The sequence below is a fragment of the Aotus nancymaae genome, unplaced genomic scaffold (assembly GCF_030222135.1).
Source record: "Aotus nancymaae isolate 86718 unplaced genomic scaffold, 86718_ANA_hifiasm-v0.15.2.pri h1tg000021l, whole genome shotgun sequence".
Taxonomy (NCBI): domain Eukaryota; kingdom Metazoa; phylum Chordata; class Mammalia; order Primates; family Aotidae; genus Aotus; species Aotus nancymaae.
In genome coordinates, this window is record NW_026988433.1 from 29,493,616 (window position 1) to 29,500,087 (window position 6,472).

Below are 6,472 nucleotides of genomic sequence, written 5' to 3' on the forward strand. Positions count from 1 at the left end.
TGGGTAATTTGGAAGGGAAAGAGATTTAATGGACTCACAGTTCCACATGGCTGGGGAGGCCTCACAGTCATGGTGGAAGATAAAGAAAGAGCAATCAATGCCTTACATGGTGGCAGGCAAGAAAGAGTGAGAGCCAAGTAAAAGGGGAAACCCCTTATATAACCATCAGATCTCATGAGACTTATTCACTACCACGAGAAAAGTATGGGGGAAACAGCCCTCATGACTCAATTATCTCCACCTGGCCCTGCCCTTGACATATGGGGATTATGCAATTCAAGGTGAGATTTGGGTGGGGACACAGCCAAACTATATCACCAGCCAAGGAAACATGAGTTGCACAAAAGGTGCCAACCAGAAGACAAAGCACAACTGAGGGGAGACAGAATTAAGGATCAGTTCTGGTTACCCATTAATGTCTTTTGAGCACAACTCTGTGCCGTTAATAAATAGACTTAGGCACATTTAAATTTTAGAGTTTATATGAGCGGACAGCAATTCATAAATCAGGCAGCACCAAACTGCAACTGGTGGGGGCTCCACTGAGGGAAAGAGAGGGAAAAAAACATTTATAAGGTGTTAGCAGAAAGACAATATTTCATTGACTAAAGTGGAAAGTCCCTAGTTGGAGGTTAGTGAGTGGTTTCTTTTTTTAAAAAGTTAATTAAATTTAATTTTAATTTCTAGGATACATGTGCAGGACATGCAGGTTTGTTACATAGGTAAACATGTGCCATGGTGGTTTGCTGCACCTATCAACCCATCACCTAGGTATTAAGCCCCACATGCATTAGCGATTGATTCTGATGCTCTCCCTCCCACCACTCTCCCAGACAGGCCCAAGTGTGTGTTGGTCCCCTCCTTGTGTCCATGTGTTCTCATTGTTCAGCTCCCACTTATAAGTGAGAACATGTGGTGTTTCATTCTCTGTTCCTGTGGTAATTTGCTGAGGATAATGGCTTCAAGCTCCATCCATGTCCATACAAAGGATATGATATAGCTCCTTTTTATGGCTGCAATAGTATTCCATAGTGTATATGTACCACATTTTCTTAGTCCAGTCTATCATTGATGGTCATTTGGATTGATTCCATGTCTTTGCTATTGTGAATAGTGATGCAATGATTGGTTAAATTTGTTTTATTTTCCTAGGCTATGGCTATTCTACTCTAGGTTCAGTTTCAGTTGGAACTCAAGGTGCTGGAGCCATCTCAGCCTAATGGTACCTGAATTAATTATTTCCATAGTGCCATACGTTGTTTTAGCTGCTGAAGCTGAAAAGTTTAATGCGGCCCAGTGCATACCATAGCCTACAATCTATAGCACATAGAGCATGACGGCATGGCAAAATAAAGGTGCTTACTGTCAAGGAGGGAGACAAGCACCATAGTAGATGTCAGCATAAAAGCCTCTCACAACTTGGAAGGGAGTGGCTGGAGTTTTGAGGGAAGGCTTCACAATGAAGGGAATAATTAATTTGAGTCTTGAAGTATGAATAGGAGTCCATCATGTAGTAACAGGGAGGGAGGAATTTCACAGGAGAGAGAGAGACAGATGAGTGTGTCTGGACTGGGCATGCCCATGAAGTCTTCACAATTCCAGTTTTTTTCCGTAATAGCTTCTGGCTCAGGCCATTATTTCAGTTAGGTTTTTGTTAGTTTTATTTTATTTTTTATTATTTTTTCGAGACAGAGTCTGACTGTTGCCTGAGCTGGAGTGCAGTGACGTGATTGTAGTTCAGTGTAGCTGTAAATTCCTGGGCTTAAGTTATACCCCTGCCTCAATTTTAAAAAGATTTTGTTGTTGTTGTTGTTAGGAGCAGAGGTCTTATTATGTTGCCCAGGCTAGTCTCACACTTCTAGCCTCAATCCATCCTCCCTTTTGAGCCTCTCAAAGTTCTGGGATTACAGGCATGAGCCACTGCACTTGACTTTTTAAAAATTAATAATAAAAAATATGTATTCTGGGAGGAGTGTATAAGTTTACATTTATGTAAACAGAGGGAACACATAGGAGGTTTCACAGGCCAGTGCTGATGATCTCAATACTCTGCCCCAGAGTCCCAATGGAGTGAAATTGCCCCATCACCCCTCTCTCCTAATCTCCTCACCTGGGACTACACGTGCCCCAGAGTCGTGGGTAGTTTATTCCCTTATAAGGGGATACAGGCACACCAGATATCATGGCTTTCCCTCTTTTGTGACCACCTATTCTGAATCTTGTGGATCATTCATATTCACTGCTCACCCTCCGTGTTGGTCAAGTGGGACTTCTTTGTCACTTGGAGGAATGCCTGGGCCACTCCAGCATTTGCCTCTTCCCTATTTGCATCCAGACATCCCCCTGTGGTTCCCATCTGCTGCCACCACTAGAGTCCAGTGTCCTTTGTCTTCCTCCCTCCTCTTTCTGTAAAATTGCTCTCAGGATGAGACTTCACAACTGCCACTGCCATCTCAATGTGGGTTATTCAGATCCATGATGTTTTCAGCCTCATTCCTCATGGCTGGATTCTGGCATTTCCTGACTCCAGTCATCTATGGGCAGATGTGTGTGATTGAAAGAAATTTGTGTCTGGAAATGGATTGGAGGGGTATGTGGAAGAGTGAGGGTCTTCCTAGGACCATGAAAATTACATGGATAGGCAGCCTCTTACTCCATTAAAGCACAAGGCCATGTTCTTAGGTTTTTTTATATGTGGACCTGATATTTATTATGTGCTTATTGTAGTCCAGGTTTGTGCCCCCATTTCTAAAAATGTCATCACATTAACCACATGAGAAGCACACCATTCTATTCTGTGGATGAGAACACAGACCTAGAGGGGTAAATAATTTGTCCAATATTATATAATTTCTATGTGGCTGAACCTAAGGTTCCATTCCAGGCAGTAAAAACATATCTATTGAGATGAATTAAATTACTGTCTGCTTAGTACATGGTGCTAAGTATCTAGTACAGTAAACCTGGTGCTTTGGGACATAGTATGAAGTGTAGACTTTAAATCAACTTTCAACACATGACTAGTGTATTTGTCCATTTTCATACTGCTATAAAGAACTGCTCGAGATTGGGTAATTTATAAAGGCAAAAGGTTTAATTGACTCACAGTTCTGCATGGCTGGCAAGGCCTCAGGAAACTTACAATCATGGCAGAAGCTGAAGAGAAAGTGAGGCACCTTCTTCACAAGGCAGTAGGAAGGAGAAGTGCCAAGTGAAAGGGGAAGAGCCCCTTATAAAACCATCAGATCTCATGAGAACTCACTATCATGAGAACAGCATGAAGGAAAACAACCCCATGATTCAGTCACCTCCACCTGGTTTCTCCCTTGACATGTAGGGATAACGGGAATTACAATTCAGGGTGAGATTTGGCTGGGGACATGAAGCCTAACCATATCAACTAAGGCACAGAGTCTGGATTTCAGAAGGGATTTAGGTTCAAATCCAGACTTTTATTTCTTAGTAGTTGTGTGATCTTGAGAACATTATTTAAATAAGCCTTATATTGCTAAGATGGGAAGTAGGATGTAAAAGGAGTAATAAAGAGATCAGGATGCCTGGAAGGGAGGATTTGGGTAGAAGAACTATGGATGAAAAAAGGTAGATTGGAATTCATGGAGGATTTTAGTAATTTGTGGCTGCTTGCCATCTTTGAACATTTCTCCATACATTGTGAAAGTTTCTGAATTTATAAGTCCTTTTCAAAGTTGAGGGCAAAAACCTCACATCTCTGGACTCCCTTGCACCTAGGATGCAGGTATGTGGCTTAGTTCTACCGATCGTGACCACCCATATAAGACTTGATTCAGAGGATAAAAATGTCATCACATGTGGGAGTTGGCCTTACCTAAGGGAGAGTCAGCCTTCTGGGCATAGTGGGGGCAATGGTGTCCACTCCATCTGGGATATTGGCAGAAGAGTTTCTGGTGTCTAGTCCTAAGGAGGATTGATGCTGAATGGTGGTGGTAGTGACATTTCACTAGAGAATCCAATGGGATGACTTGGTTTCCTGGCTAGATGGTTTCAGGTTCCGGCTTGGTGGCCCTCTCAAAGATTCCATGAGCTGCCTGGCTTCTTTTAATTCATTCCTATTCTGCTTAAACCAGAAAAAATATATTCTGTTATTTGCAACCAAGGACTCTGGCCATACATCAGTAGACTGTGGCAGGCCTGTGAGCCAACTGAATTTCAAAGTAACTTCTATGTATCTTCTCATGATTCACAATTTCTCTAACTCTTATACTCTGATAAAAGAGTTTTAATTTCTGCTGGGCCTTCAGTGGCATTAAGATATTTCTACTGCTTTTTGAATATTGCTCATATTTTTTTCACATTCTGATTCATGATGTTAAAAACAACCACAAAAATGGAGTTATAATCCATAAACATGCCAATAATTTACATATGCCTTCAGAAAAAACTATTAAAAATTTTTATTTTCTGTGACTTTTCTTTCAAATCTTAAAAATGTCCTCTGTGACTCTTTATAGTTTAATTTTTTTCTCTGGGCAGGGCCTTGCTAAAAGCCATCAATAAAAGCTAAATGCTGGAGATGGGAGGTTGGTAACAGAGAAACATAAGAAACATACAATCCAGTTTGAGAAAAAAGACATTCCTATTAACCAATAATAATTCAAAGTATAGCTCAATGCAATACATTTCCCAAAGGCCACCCTCTCTTGTACCACTGTAGTGTCTTTTAATCAAAAAGTATCAGAAAGCAAGTGTTGGTTCATCTAACTCTCCAACTACTCACCTAAAAAGGTCTAATTTAATTTGTGGCTCATCCATCAGATGGCTCCTGGGACTCTTTGAACTTCAGGTGGACTGACAACATTTCATGTTTGGCATCAGCAAAGGCATCCTGAAAGCCTCCTTCCCAGCCTGCTCAGTTCTATGGCCTTTACTACTTATCTACTCAAATCTCATGGGTAAGTCATCCAGGCTGCAGAATGCATGCTTCTCAGTCCATGCTGTGGTTTCTGCAGGGATGTTGACTCACAGACAGAATGGACAATGTGGACATGTAATTCCAATTAATTCCTTTACTCATTTGACTAGAGTCAGCAGAAAAAGCAATTTGTCTGCCTTCCCCAGTAAGTTATCAAGTAGACAGGCTTGAATGTATATGTATTTACAAAAAAACAAAAAACAAAAAATACCTCTCCCCCTGTGTTTTATCCTATCCAGCTGCTCCATCCCAGTGGTCTGTCTTACCATGTCACCAACCTGATTTTTTCCCAAAGTTCTTCCTTATGTTAACATGTTATCACAGGGCAGAGAATAGTTGTAGTGTACAGCCTAGTTTGAGCAGCCTTGTTTGACTCAAGTCCTGGTCTTTCTTGGTAGTCCCTTAATAGCTTTGAGGCAGGTGGTTTCCTTCCAGGATTTTGTTGTGCTATAGTCTGTTCCTATGTTCAAAACAATGCAAGAACCTGTGCTCTCTATTGTGTCAGGTAGATACCTGTTTGTGTGATACCAATAAGTATGTTGTCTTAGTGCTTTTGTCATTCATTTACCTTCCTATTATAAAGCCCTGTTTTTCTTTTTTTTATGAATATTTTATTGTATTTTAGGTTCTGGGGTACATGTGCAGAACATGCAGGATTTTTGCATAGGTACATACATGGCAATGTGGTTTGCTGCCTCCATCCCCATCACCTATATCTGGCATTTCTCCCCATATTATCCCTGCCCAACTCCCCACCCCCTGCTGTCCCTCCCCTAGTTCTCCCCCACAGACCCCTAGCATGTGATGCTCCCCTCCCTGTGTCCATGTGTTCTCATTGTTCAACACCCGCCAATGAGTGAGAACATATGGTGTTTGATTTTCTGTTCTTGTGTCAGTTTGCTGAAAGTGATGGTTTCTAGGTTCATCCATGTCCCTACAAAGGACATGAACTCATCGGTTTTTATGGCTGCATAGTATTCCATGGTGTATATGTGCCACATTTTCCCCATCCAGTCTATCATCAATGGGCATTTGGGGTGGTTCCAAGTCTTTGCTATTGTAAACAGTGCTGCAGTGAACATTTGTGTGCATGTGTCCTTATAACAGAAGGATTTATAATCCTTTGGATATATACCCAGTAATAGGATTGCTGGATCAAATGGAATTTCTATTTCTAGGTCCTCGAGGAATCACTACACTGTCTTCCATGATGGTTGAACTAATTTACACTCCCACCAACAGTGTAAAGGTGTTCCTATTTCTCCACATCCTCTCCAGCATCTGTTGTCTCCAGATTTTTTAATGATCTCCATTCTAACCAGCGTAGGATGGTATCTCAATGTAGTTTTGATTTGCATTTCCCTAATGACCAGTCATGATGAGTGTTTTTTCATATGTTCATTGGCCTCATATATGTCTTCTTTTGTGAAGTGTCTATTCATATCCTTCATCCACTTTTGAATGGGCTTGTTTTTTTCTTGTAAATCTGTTTTACTTCTTTGTAGATTCTGGATATTAGCC

At 41.1% G+C, this 6,472-nt stretch overlaps 1 long non-coding RNA gene across 1 annotated transcript in view; it reads left to right on the forward strand.

Moving 5' to 3' along the window:
- Positions 1 to 4,853, forward strand: part of LOC135276263 (uncharacterized) — a 70,775-nt gene extending 65,922 nt beyond the window's left edge. Inside the window, exon 4 of the long non-coding RNA XR_010343838.1 lies at positions 4,795 to 4,853. This is a non-coding gene — a long non-coding RNA (uncharacterized LOC135276263). The remainder of the gene's footprint in view (positions 1 to 4,794) is intronic.
- The last annotated feature ends 1,619 nt before the right edge of the window (positions 4,854 to 6,472 follow it).